We start from the raw sequence: 13,961 nt of genomic DNA, 5'->3' as shown, positions 1-13,961 counted from the left end.
GACTGATTAAGTTGCCAACAATTGTTTCTATTAGGCGGTAAATCAAATAATCTTGCTTCTGATCATCATCCATTGGCTCACACTGCTAAAAAAAAATCCGATTAAGTGGAAATCAGATATGAATAGGAGAAGCTTGTCCAAAAAGTGGCTGACATTCATTGTACAAATTTGTTTATTATTATCTGTGTATATATAACCTGATGAAACAGTGTCTCTCCAGATTATAGTAAAAGTGTAATGCTGGAGAAACTCTGGTTAAACAGTGCACTTTATATAGCAAAGATACATAACCAACATTTCAGGCTTGAGCTCTTCATCAGGGCTCATGACCAAATGTACACTTGCGGTATCGGAATATCTTTATGCTTAGCCTGGTGAGTTTCTCCACCATTATGTTTTTACTGCAATCATGATGTCTGCAGACTCTTCTTTCCAGACTATGGAGCACACACAAAAACACACAATACACTGTACATAATGATCACATAAAAATCAAAATAAATATATATAGATATTTGGGATGATTTCCAGTTATAGCATACTGTTCATCAGCCTCACAGCCTGTGGGAAGAAGCTATTCTCCAGTCAGGCAGTCATGATGTTGATGCTCTTGTGCCACCTTCTTGATGTTAGAGGGTTGCTGGATGGAAATAGCCCTCTGTTTTTCCTTGAAACATATTTAGACAACATCCCCATAAATGTTGTCTATAAAAGACACTCCCAATAGTGCTCCTGTAGAGGATTGTTAAGGTAAGAGCTGGCAGCCTTGTCCTCCTCAGTCTGCTTAGAAAGTGTAGGCGCTGTTGCACGTCTCTGACTAATGAAGAGGTGTTATGAATCTAGGATAGGTTGGCCCTTCCTTACATGCTCGTCAAGGAACTTTGGACTCTCCACTCTCTCCATTACAGAACTGTGGGTGTAGTAGAGAATGTTCGACCTTTGTCCTCCTGAAGCCAGCATTCATCTGTCTTATCCACATTAATACCCAAGTTGTTGTTCTCGAACTATTTTATGAACCTTTCAACTTCCTCTCTGTAATGTCACTCGTGTCGCTATTGAGGCCAACTATCATTTGGAAATGTTATGATTCTGTTGGAACTGAATGCGGGATTGCAGTCGTGAGTCAGCAGCGTGAACAGTAGTGGGCTGAGCTCACAGCCCTGAGGTGCACCAACTGAGGTTCACACATGAAATGGGATTTTCTTATCAATTCATAGATAGGTTGTGCGTATCAGTGGCAAGGGTAGTTAATTGCCCCCAGAAGGTAGTGAAAACTATTTTCTTCAACTGGTTCAGAGCATTTGGTGAAAGTATTCTGACAGTGGTTTCATTCCAGAATTTAGATCCACCATGGAGAGAAGGATGGTAAATTTTCAAGCAATTATGACATTTGTCTTTGGTTGGATGGAATGTGGTGGGAAGCTGAAAGTGGTGGTGTTCTCATACACTTGTTATCTTTTTTCTTTGTGAGAGAGGGCCTGTATTTACTAGGATCTTTGAAAATACTTTGTAGATAAGTCACTTTTCGACTCTTCAAAACCTCAACATACCATTCTGCAAGAAACCCAGCATTAAACTTGACCCTGTAGCCACAGCATTAATGTATTTGTTCTCAATAACATGACATGAGAATGTCTTCCCATATTCATCTTAAGCCATCAATCAATTTTTTTGTTCAATTTGGTTACCTCTAAACTTGTAAAAAGATGCAGTATGACACTCAGTTTCCTAAGAATCAGTCAAGTGAAAATTTGTTGTGCTCTGTTACTGATCATTCACCCACTCACCTGATGTATTCTCTTGAAGCCTCTTCACACTTTCATCACCATTCACAATCTACTTAGCTTTGTTTTATTATCAAACTTGCAAATGCCTCCGCCAAATCAAATACTTGGGCTCCAAGCACTAGTCGCTGTGATATTGGTTGTAACTTTTCATCTGAAGAAATAGACAATTATTCCTTATTCTGACTCTATTTAAACAACTATCAGTCCATGTAATGTCACCTACAATTCCAGGAACTCTAACATTATTCAGCAACCCATTGTGTGGGGCCTGCGAAGATTCAAATGCAACAGATCCATTGCTTTCCCTTATCTACTTGAAATACCCTCAAAGAACTCCAACAGATCAATCAAATACTAGCTCCCTTTTTAAAATTAATGTTTTCATTGCTCAACCATATTGTTAGTTTCTAAGGATCTTAACATCACTTCCTTCTGTTTATAACAGGGGTGTCAAACTCAAATTCACCGAGGGCCAAAATTAAAAACTTGGACTAAGTCAAGGGCCGAACTAAATATTTATTGAAAATTTTCAACAACATCTGCATGTTTTCTCTTCTTTCAACATATGTAATGTTAAACTTTTTCTTATTAAAATAAATGTTTAATAATAGTTTTGGATAAACTCTTTCCAGAAGCATTAACAAATGAGAAATAAAATATTCAATAAATAATATTTCTCTATAGAGGATTTGTCAAATATTGCTAATGTGCTGTCAAATAGTAAAATCTGAGGGCTATTGAGAATGTGGGAGAATAACATGATTCCTTAAACAATCAAATGGGTGACTGATTGTGGGCATGAACTCTAGCAGGGTTATTTGCCATGCCCTTTTTCCATTGGTACAGATATCCTTTGATTTACACACTTTTCAAGTTTTATGCCTAATGAGCTTGTATCCAGGTGCAGGACCATTTTTAAACCAGGAATATATTTATCACTGTGACATGAAACTATTGGAAGATTGTTTTATCCTGAGATTAAAGTTCATAATACTTACTCAGGCCTGTGTGCGGGAGGGCGGGGTTTGCGGGCGATCGGGTTGGACAACGATAGTGCGGGGGCATCGGCTCTCGCTGCAGGGCGGTATCTCGGCGGATCAGCGGCCCCGTCACCGTGAGACGCGGGTCGGCCTGCGGCAGGGAGGGGGAGTGGGCAATGGTTCTGGCGAGGTCAGGCCCAAGGCCTCTGGTTCCGGGTGCTGGGAAGCGGCCTTGGCTTCCCCTGACACTGGCCAGGCCGCGCTGCGGTGGGGGAGCGGGCGGGGGAACACGACAGTGCGGGGACATCGGCTCTCGCTGCAGGGCGGCATCTCGGCGGATCAGCGGCCCCGTCACCGTGAGTCGCGGGTCGGCCAGCGGCAGGGAGGGGGAGTGGGCAACGGTCCTGGCAAGGTCAGGCCCGAGGCCTCCGGTTCCGGGCACTGGGAAGCGGCCTTGGCTTCCCCTGACACTGGCCAGGCCGCACTGCGGTGGGGGTGCGGGCGGGGGGACACGACAGTGCGGGGGCATCAGCTCTCACTGCAGGGTGGCATCTCGGCGGATCAGCGGCCCCGTCACCGTGAGTCGCGGGTCGGCCTGCGGCAGGGAGGGGGAGTGGGCAACGGTCCTGGCGAGGTCAGGCCGGAGGCCTCCGGTTCCGGGCGCTGGGAAGCGGCCTTGGCTTCCCCTGACACAGGCCAGGCCCCAAAACCAGAGTCCACAGTGAGACCCTGCAACATAAACAGAGGAGGTGGGGGCGATTAGTGGGCTGACGCCAATGCATTCTGGGATTTATAGTATTAGCTGTGCATGCGCTATACTGGCACGGCGGCCAGCGGGCCACCCCTTTCGAAACTTTAAGATCTAGGTCATCAGCTCCTTAGGATTTATTAATGTTTATTATCATTAACATTTCTATTGATATTTCTTTGCCACTTTATTTTACTTCCTCTTTTTCATTGGATCCTTGGTTCACCATGTTCCATTATGTTGTTAAGTCTCCTCTAATTTTCTCATTTATACTTGCTCCTACATCACTCTTCTCCAATTGTAACACCTCCTTCAATAATGTTGTCTGCCCACTGCTGCTTTTGAGCTCTGCCCGGGCTCATTCCAACACCACACTACCTTCCTAACTACCGTTCTAATTTTTATTAAAAAATAAAAAAAAAAACAGTAAATAGTGAAAAGCTGCAGCACTTATGGAAAGAGAAGCAGAACTAATTTTTTAGGGCTCTCTTTCTGCAGATGCTGCATGACCAACTTAGTGTTTCCAGTACTTTCTATTTTTTTTGGATTTCTATTACCCTGAACTACTTGTTTCAAGTCAAACTGTTCCAATAGGAACAGTGGCATCTACCCAATTATGTGGAAAATTACATGGTTATATTCTGTTTATAGAATGATTCTGATACATTCCAGATAGCACCAATTGAAATTAGCCTAGAGAGTGTTATATTTAAAATAATATTTTAAATCATTAAGAATAATATAACAACTTAACTAAACTTATCCCCCCCAACTATGCATGAATGTGCTTGCGGAATGCCCTTGTCACTACAGCACAGGCCTAATTCTAGAAGGGAGTTCAAAGTTCAGTCTCAGAAAATCCAATGTTGACAAGCAGGCTTTAGAGCAATGCAAATAAGTTCCAAAAGTAGGAGGGAGAGACTGGGGATGACTGCGTATTAACTCATAAATCCTTGTTGATTGCTTCCAGAGAAATGTCCTTTTCAGTCAAGTGACAACCAAAACTCCTGTTTTCCTTGGCATAGGGACCACAAAGCAAGTGATTTTCACTAAGCTTCCACAAACTCTTTCATGGGTCAGCCATTCCAAATGAACCTCACAATGGTCACAATCCAAATGCAGTATTTTCCTGCTTCCAGAAACCCTTTCTGTGGATCAGCTGTTCACAGTGACCTTCACCCTTTTGATCACAGTGATATTCTCATTCCTCTCTAACATGGAAAAATCAGACAAATTGTCCATTACCGCACGAGGCCACATTCAGCATAGTATCCCTTCAAAGAATTTTTCTGCAGTGTTGTCTTCTTAGAATGGCCTATAACATGGAGAAATCAAATTGTCTATAACCACACACGAGGCCACTTTATGGAGCAGAGCTCTTGGAACTAATAGCACTGCTTCCTTAAAATGGCCACTGAGCAAACTGAGTATTGGCTTGAATCTGTTGGTCACGTGGTCTCTGCTCCTAGGTTTTCCAGGGCCCTTTCTCTTCAGATTTAACCAATTTCAGAACATGTTGTCCTCAGCTTGACTGTCAGCTCACAGTCAAACTCCAAAGTCTGCAGGGTTTTGTTAAATTTGTTCTCTTAAAATGACAGTCCCACTCAAATGAAAATGAACTGAAAATGGGAGCACACAATACAGGATACAGGCAATCCATTTAATTACCACCCAGTCTGTCAAAAGAAAAATGATGGGAGATATTGTTGACAGTGTATCAAGCAGCATTTACTTGCTCACCATTGCTCAATTTGATCAGAATTGCTCAGTTCTCGTCTGCATCAGTGTTAATCCAAATATGGACTAAAGAGCTGAATTTCACAGGTGAGATATGAATAGCTGTCATCGACATCAAGAAGCTTAAGTAAAACTGGAATTCATGGAAATCCAAAAATTGGACTCCTAACTTGCACAAAGGCAAATGTATGTGCTTGTTAGAAGCCAAAATTCCTCTAGTAGCTCATTCAGTACCTATCATCCACTGCGTAAAACATAAATTTCCCCTCGTATCTTTCCCCTCTCACCTTAAAACTATGCCCTCAAGTTTTAGACTTCCCTATCTCCAAAAATGGTATATGACTATACACCTTGTATGCGAACATCAGGTTACACTTCAGTCTCCTACGCTCCAGTGAAAAATAGTCACAGTCCATCCAGTCACCAGTCCTTGTAGTATCCTTGTGAATATTCAATGCAACCTTTTCAGTTTAATGATATTCTTCCATGGTGAGGTGACCAGAACTGCATATAATACTTACAACCATAGAAAATTACAGCACAGAAACAGGCCCCTTTGGCCCTTCCAAACGGCACCAAACCATTTTTTTGCCTAGTTCCGCTGACCTGCACCCAGTCTATAGCCCTCCTTACATTTGCCATCCAATGTACCTGTCCAAATTCTTCTTAAATGTTAAAATTGATCCCACTTTCACCACTTCAGTTGGCAGCTCATTCCATGCTCTAACCACTCTCTGTGAAGAGGTTCCCCCTTCATGTTCCCCCTAAACATTTCCCCTTTAACCCTTAATCCATGTCCTCTGGTTTATATCTCACCTACCCTTGTGGAAAAATTCTACCTACATTTACTCTGTCTATCCATCTTATAATTTTAAATACTTCTATCAAATCTCCCCTCATTCTTCTACTCTCCAGGGAAGAAAATCCTAACCTGTTTAACCTTTCCCTATAACTCAGTTCCTAAAACAACATCCTAGTAAATCTTCTCTAGATCATATTGATATCTTTCCTGTAGTTCGGTGATCAAAACTGCACATAATACTCCAAATCTGGCCTCACCAATGTCTTTACAACTTTACTATAACATCCCAACTCCTGTACTCAATACTTTGATTTATGAAGGCCAATATGCCAAAAGCCCTCTTTACAACCCTATCCATCTATGATGACATTTTCAGGGAACCTACCATTTACTGCATATGTCCTTTCTAGGTTTGCCCTTCCAAAATGCAACACCTCACACTTATCTGCATTAAATTGCATCTGCCATTTTTCAGCCCATTTTCCAGCTGGTCCAGATCCCTTTGCAAGCTTTGAAAATCTTCTTCACTGTCCACAATGCCTCCAGTCTTGGTATCATTTGCAAACTTGCTGATCTAATTAGCTACATATCATCCAGATCATTGATATAGATGGCAATCAGCAATATCCCAGCACTGATCCCTGAGGCACACCACTAGTCACAGGCCTCCAGTCTGAGAAGCAATCAGCCACCACTACTCTCTAGCTTCTCCTGTCCAGCCATTGTCGAATCCAGTTCAGTACTTCACCAAGAATACCTAGCATCTGAACCTTCCTGACTAACCTCCCATATTGGACCTTGTCAAATGCCTTTTATTAAAGTCCATGTAGACAACATTCACAGCCTTTCCTTTGTCAACTTTCCTGGTAACCTCCTTGAAAAACTCTATAAGTTTGGTTAAACATGACTTACCATGTACAAAGCCATGTTGATTATCTCTAATCAGTTCCTGGCTATCCAAATAATTATATATCCAATCTCTTAGAATACCTGTACTGTTGTCAGGCTCACTGTCTTATTTCCAGTGTTACTTTTGGAGCCTTTTTTAAACAAAGAACGATGTGAGCTACCCTCCAATCCTCTGGCACCACACCCGTGGCTAAGGACATTTTAAATATTTCTGGTAGAGCCCCTGCAAATTCTACACTAGCGTTCCTCAAAGTCCAAGGGAATATCTTGTCAGGCCCTGAGGATTTATCCACCGTTATTTGGTTTAAGACAGGAAGCACTTCCTCTTCTTTAGTCTGTACAGGTTCCATGACCTCATTGCTTGTTTTCCTTACTTCCCATGACTCTACCTGTTTCCCGAGTGAATACTAAAGAAACAAAAAGTTTACGATCTTCCTCATCTCTTTTGGCTTCAAACAAAGCTGACCACTCTAATCTTCAAGAGGACCAATTCTGTCCCTTGCTATCCTTTTGCATTAATATACTGTACTTGTAGAAACCCTTAGGTTTTTTCTTCATAGTGTCTGTCAAAGCAACCTCGTATCTTCTTGCATCCTTTCTGATTTCTTGAGGTTTTTCTTGTATTTTTTGTACTCCTCAAATACCTCATATGCTCCATGTTGCCTAAACCTGCTATACACCTCTCTCTTCTTCCAAACCACATCCCAATATCCCGTGAAAAACAAGGTTCACTAAGCCTGCCTTTAATCCTGGTAGGAATATACAACTCTGTACTCTCAAAATGACCCCTTTGAAGGTCTTCCACATCTTTGCCTGAAAACAGTTTATCCCAGTTCATGCATTCGAGATCCTTTTTCATTTCCTCAAAAGTGGCCTTTCTCCAATTTCTCAACCTGAGGCCCAGACCTATCCTTCTCCATAATTAACGTGGAACTAATGGCATTATGATTACTGGCCCAAAATGTCTCGCTATGCATACTTCTGTCACCTGTCCTGTCTCGTTTCCATTAGGAGATTGCACTCTCTCTTGTTGGTCCCTCTATATATTGATTTAGAAAACTTTCTTGAACACATTTGACAACTCCAAGCCTTCCAGTCCTTTTACAGTATGGGAAGCGCAGTCAATGTGGAAATTTAAAATCTCCTACTATCACAACCTAGTGTTTCCTGCAGCTGTCTGCTATTTCTCCACAAATTTGCTTCTGCAATTCTCATTGACTATTGGGTGGTCTACAATACAACCCCATGAGTGTGGTCATACCTTTCCTTTTCCTCAGCTCCACCCATTTAACTTCAGTAGGAGAGCCCTCTGGTCTGTCCTGCTGAAGACAGCTGTGATGTTTTCCCTGATGAGCAATGCCACTCCTCCCCCTTTCATTTCCCTTCCCTCCCCCCTCCCCGTTCTATCACATGTAAAGCAATGTAAGCCTGGAACACTGAGCTGCCAGTCCTGTCCCTCCTGAAACCAAATTTCACTAATGGTCATAATGTCAGAGTTCCACGTGTCAATCCATGCTCTAAGTTTGTCTGCATTTCCTAGAATACTTCTTGCATTGAAATAGATGCACCTGAGAATATTTCCATCACATATACCTGTTGACTTCTAATGGTGCATGCAATTTTCACATCATCATTTCCTTCCTCCACTCCTCTATCTGCTCTGGCACTTGAGTTGCCACCCCCCCCCCCCCCCTGCAAATCTAGTTTAAACCTGCCTGAGCAGCACTAGCAAACCTTCCCACAAGGATATTAGTTCCCCCTCCAGATGCAAACCATGTGCAATCTCACTAATGTCATGTGCGGTAGTAATGCGATAGCCCAGGTCAGTGCCCTCAGTGTGCAAATGCATTTTTTCACTTGCATATCTACCCATGTTGCTACTTTCTGTGTATCTATACCTCAAGACTTCTACAGCATTCACCAGGGCCCTGCCATTTATGGATGCCCTGGTTTAATTTATCAAAATATAACACCTTGCACTTCTCCAAGAGTCAATGCCCCATCCACTTTCTAGATCTGCTATAATCTTAGACTGCTAGACCACCAAATCTTCATGCCATCTGCAAATTTTCTAATAATGCCATCTATATTCTCATCCAAATCGTTAATATATGTGACAAATAAAAGTGGATCCAGCACTCATTCTGTGGCATATTATTAGTCGCAAGTCTCTAATCTAATAAACAACCTTCTCACTCCAATCACTAAGCCAATTTTGTATCCAATTGGGTAGCTTACCCTGGATCCCATGCAATGTTCCCTCTAATTTTTAGTCATCAGTGTGGGCAAAAAATTTGTTGGGCAAATATTTTTCCTGTGACAAAAATATGTGCACACTGAATATTTATACAAATCTAAACTTGAAATTTTTTCAAGATCATTTTGGCACAGGCTATCTCATAGCTAATAAAACTGTATTGGCATGTTTTAATATAATAGAAGTATGATTGCATTTTATAAAATAACATGTTTAGTTAAGATCTTATTCTTTTTAAAATATTTTTATTAATATTGATTATAACACAAAAAAAAGCAAAAGTACTAAAAGCAATTGAGTGTTAAATATAAATAACAGATTAAATCATTAAAAAATACAGAATCATAGGTCATAGCCAGAATTCATAAACATATTAATAATTTTATTCCAATTAAAGAGAAATCCATATCATATCCCTACTTTATCAATGTTGTATGATAATAAACATACTTAATTCTTAAAATTAAAATAGAGTAAAAAATAAAGATCAAGCATGTGAAAGACTAAGAAAATGACTCATAAATGGCCTCCACATCTTGAACCTGAATTATGAATTGAATAATGAGCATGAGTTGGTGGGGCAGCATCCTTCCATCTAAGTAATATTGGTCCCCTAGCCAAAAGAGAACCAAAGGATAGAGTTTGACATTTAATTGAAGTTAAAAGAATATCATCCTTTCCTGTTGTTCCAAAAAGAGCAACCAAAGGATTCGGTTCTAAATTTCTGTTAAGAGTTAAAGATAAAGTATGAGAGACATCCATCCAGTATTTTTGCAGACTAGAGCAAGCCCAGAACATATGAATTAAAGAAGCTTCTACTCTCTTACATCTATCATAGCAATAATTTATCTGAATTAAAAATGAGATAATTTATCTTTGGACATGTGTGCCCTATGTACAACTTTAAATTGTAGTAAATACCTGTAATGACATGCACATAATGATGCGTTATTGACCATCTTTCTTAAAATTTAAATCCCCAAAAAAACTTCATATGATATTGAAAGGTTTAAATCCTGTTCCCAGGCATTTTTAATTTTAAATAATGGAACCAATCTTAAACATAGTAACTTATCATAAATAATAGATATTAAACCTTTATGATAAGGCTGCAAACTTAAAAAAAAAAAAAACCTCATCCACAAAGTTCGCATCAGGAGCTCCATAGAAATCAGAAATAAGAGATTTGAAAATGCCTAATTTGCAAATATCTGAAGAAATGAGTTTGGGTAAATTAAACTTTTCAGAGAGTTGCTTGAATGGATACAAAGCTGTTGTCAATAAAAATATATTTAAAACATTGAATGCCCACTCTGTGCCATCCTCAAAGACAAAGTCATGTAAAGAAGGTTGGAAAAAAAATGATTATATAAAGTAGGACTTGAAAGAGAAAAATTGTGAAATCCAAAATGTTTTCTAAACTATATCCATATTCTTACAGAATGCTTAACAATAGGATGATCAATTAACTTAGTTGAAAGAAGTGAAAGTGAAAATCCAAGAAGTGCTAACTTGGAAATATTTTTAGCAGAATTCAATTCCATTGCTACCTATAATGGATGGTCATTATGATTATAAAACCTAGATATTTGCTCCATTTTGCAACTGTTTGTAAGATGTGCATTCAAATGCTGCCTCTTTGCCCATTTCTGAGGCCCACTCCTGAAATGGTGGTCCCCCCAAATTCTTCCAACCTCCAAATATAATTTGTCTTCCTGCAATGATACTTGTCTGAACTTAATTTCGAGAGAATTTATCCCCAAATAACTCGTGTGTCTCCCAAGACAAAGAGTTTGGGGCCACATAAATCTGTCCACCATGAGCCTTTGTCACCTGGATATAAGGGTGAGCCAAACCATGTATGGCGTCTAATACCTTATGTTGCCAGGTAGTTGGGACAATTGGCTTCGATTGTCCAGTGGACACATAAAAAAGCAGCGTGGAATTTGCTAGTTCAAACTTCACATCTTCTAATTTCAGGCCCAAGATGGCAGTGCGATATGCAGCCATTTCATCGTCTTCTTGTTGTGCCGCTGCCAAAGCCATATGGTCTATTCCCGGAACCGGAGAATGGACTTACACGGTAGTTGTGTGAGATAACATGTCAGCAAACAGATTGTCTCTCCCTGCGATGTGCCATTTAGAAGTTGTGCACTTCGAGATGTTGTTGCTCTTGGGTTGACCATGAATCTGACACCTTGGTGAAAGCGAACGTGAGCAGCTTGTAGTCTGTAAAAACTGTGAAATCTCTGCCTTCCAGAAAGTAATGAAAATGTCGTATGGTAAGGTAGAGAGCGAGGAGTTCTCTGTCAAAAGTGCTGTACTTTTGTTCAGGCTGCCTCAGGTGGTGATTGAAAAAGGCGAGGGGTTTCCAGGTGCCATTCACCAGCTGCTCCAGTATCCTACCTACAGCCGTGCTTGATGCATCAACTGTGAGAACTGTCAGCACGTTGATGCATGGATCCTGTATAGTTGCTTTCGCCAGTGCTACTTAGGCTTTTTCAAACACAACCATGACCTCTTTGTCCCATTTAAGCTCTTTAGGTTGTTCAGACAAGAGCTTGAAAAGCAGCCACATGATTCTGGTGGCTGCCAGCACGAAACGGTGGTAGAAACTCCTGCAGCCCCTCAGCTGGTAGACAGCTTGGGGAACTTACAGATGGCCTCGACCTTAAATAGTAGTGGGACTGCCCTGTGTTGATCAATGTGATAACCGAGGAAGTTAATGGACATTAGACCAAACTGGCATTAGGCAAGATTAATTGCTAAGCCATTGATCCACTGACAGAGCTGATGAAGATATGCCCGGTGTTTCTGACGGGAGTGGCTGGTGACAAGGATGTCATCCATATATATAAACACAAAGTCCAGGCCCTGGCCTACTGTGTCCATGAGTCGTTGAAAGGTTTGGACTGCATTCTTCAAACTGAATGGCATACAGAGGAACTTGAAAAGCCTGAATGGGGTGATAAGGGTTGTTTTTGGAATGTCATCCGGATGAACTGGGATTTGATGGTAACCGTGCACCAGGTCAATCTTGGAAAAGATCTTAGCGCTGTGCAGATTCACTGTAAAGTCCTGTATGTGTGTAACTGTGTATCGATCTGCTGTTGTAATCTTGTTAGGGTGATGATAGTCCCCACAAGCTCTCCAGCCACCAGATGCTTTGGGAACCATATGAAGTGGGGTAGCCCATGGGCTATTGGAGTGCTGCATTATGCCCATCTCTTCCATTCTCTTGAATTCCTCCTTGGCCAACTGCAGTTTGTCTGGAGGCAGTCTGCGCACTTGTGCTTGAAGAGGGTATCTATTTGTTAGGAAATGGTGCTGTACTCCATGCTGGGCTGCTGTGAACTGCAGAGTGACAATGCTTGGAAAGTCGGCCAGGATTTTAGTGTATTAATTCTTCAAGAGGGTCACAGAGTCAAGGTGTGGCATGGGTAATACAGCAGGTCATAAAGTGAGTGACTCAAACGTCTTGGAATTAACCAGATGGTGACCCATTAGATACACTAGGAGGCAGTGTGCTCATAGAAAATTGGTGCCCAGTAGCGGCTGAGACACATCGGCAAGGCTAAAGGACCATCTGAATCGGGAAGAGCTGAAATAGAGTGGTATTGTCCCCTATGTTCTGATGCTGCTGTTGTTGGCGGCTGTCAGTGAAGGCCCCTTCTTTCCAGTATGTGTATCTGGGCCGGGAAAAGTGGGGGGGGGGGGGGGGCAGCAATACACTGACTTCTGCTCCAGTGTCAATGAGAAAACACTAACCTAAATGCCGATTCCACAGGTAGAAGAGGCTGTCTTTGTGGCCGGCCATCATTGCTGATACCGATAGCTGGCCTCAGCGTTTCCTGGGTGTGTGCTAGGGGGTCGGCACTGGTGGACCGCAGCTCCCCACCTTTGGTGATAATATTACCACTGGTCTCTCGCGTAGCCTCTTGCCACTGAGTCTGACCCTGCACCTCTGTCAGGGATAGGTATAGTTTGCACTTTTGGTGTGGCACCGTCACATGACCAACAGTCACTTCCCCATGCTATTTGGCATTCCATAGATCATCTGCACAGGCAGCCAATTGATGGGGATCACTGATATCATCATCTGCAAGGAGCAGACGGATGCTCTCCTGGAAAATCTGCTTGAAAAGTAAACAGGGCCTGTGCTCGTCCCTGGGTGCCAGCATCTCATTCATCAGTGCAGAAGGTATGCAGTCTCCTAGGCCTTCCATATGAAGGAGCTTTGCTGCCCTTTTACTGTGGGAAATTCCGAAAGTACAAATAAGAAGAGCTTTGATATCTTAGTACTTATTGTTGTCTGAAGGCTGGTGTAAGAAGTCAACAATGCTATGACATAGCAATATTTAGTATTATCAGTGGTAATCTGACGAAGGTAAAACTGGGCCTTGGCCTGCTCAAACCAAACTTGTGGTTGCGAGGTCCAAAAAACCGGTAGCTTGACTGCAATAGTGTTCTGCGTATCCATAGCTAGCTCCAAAAAATTGTTTTGGTCTGTTGGGGGTCACCACTGTAGCGAGTGATACAGGGAACAAAACACAACAGAAGTCATCTGTGAGCTGAACCAACAGAATTGTTTAATGGAACCTTTGACATGCTATTACCATCACCTGACCCCGGAAGTCATGCACCTCCCAGAATTCTTTGCATCCCCCTAGTCACTGGGAACTCCCGATCCTGCGGGGCCAGCAAGTATGGGTGCTGGTTCGATAATGGAGTGGCGCAGTTC

This window comes from Narcine bancroftii, chromosome 6 (assembly GCF_036971445.1).
Source record: "Narcine bancroftii isolate sNarBan1 chromosome 6, sNarBan1.hap1, whole genome shotgun sequence".
Classification (NCBI taxonomy): domain Eukaryota; kingdom Metazoa; phylum Chordata; class Chondrichthyes; order Torpediniformes; family Narcinidae; genus Narcine; species Narcine bancroftii.
The sequence above is the reverse complement of the archived record's forward strand: the minus strand, read 5'-3'. Positions refer to the sequence as shown.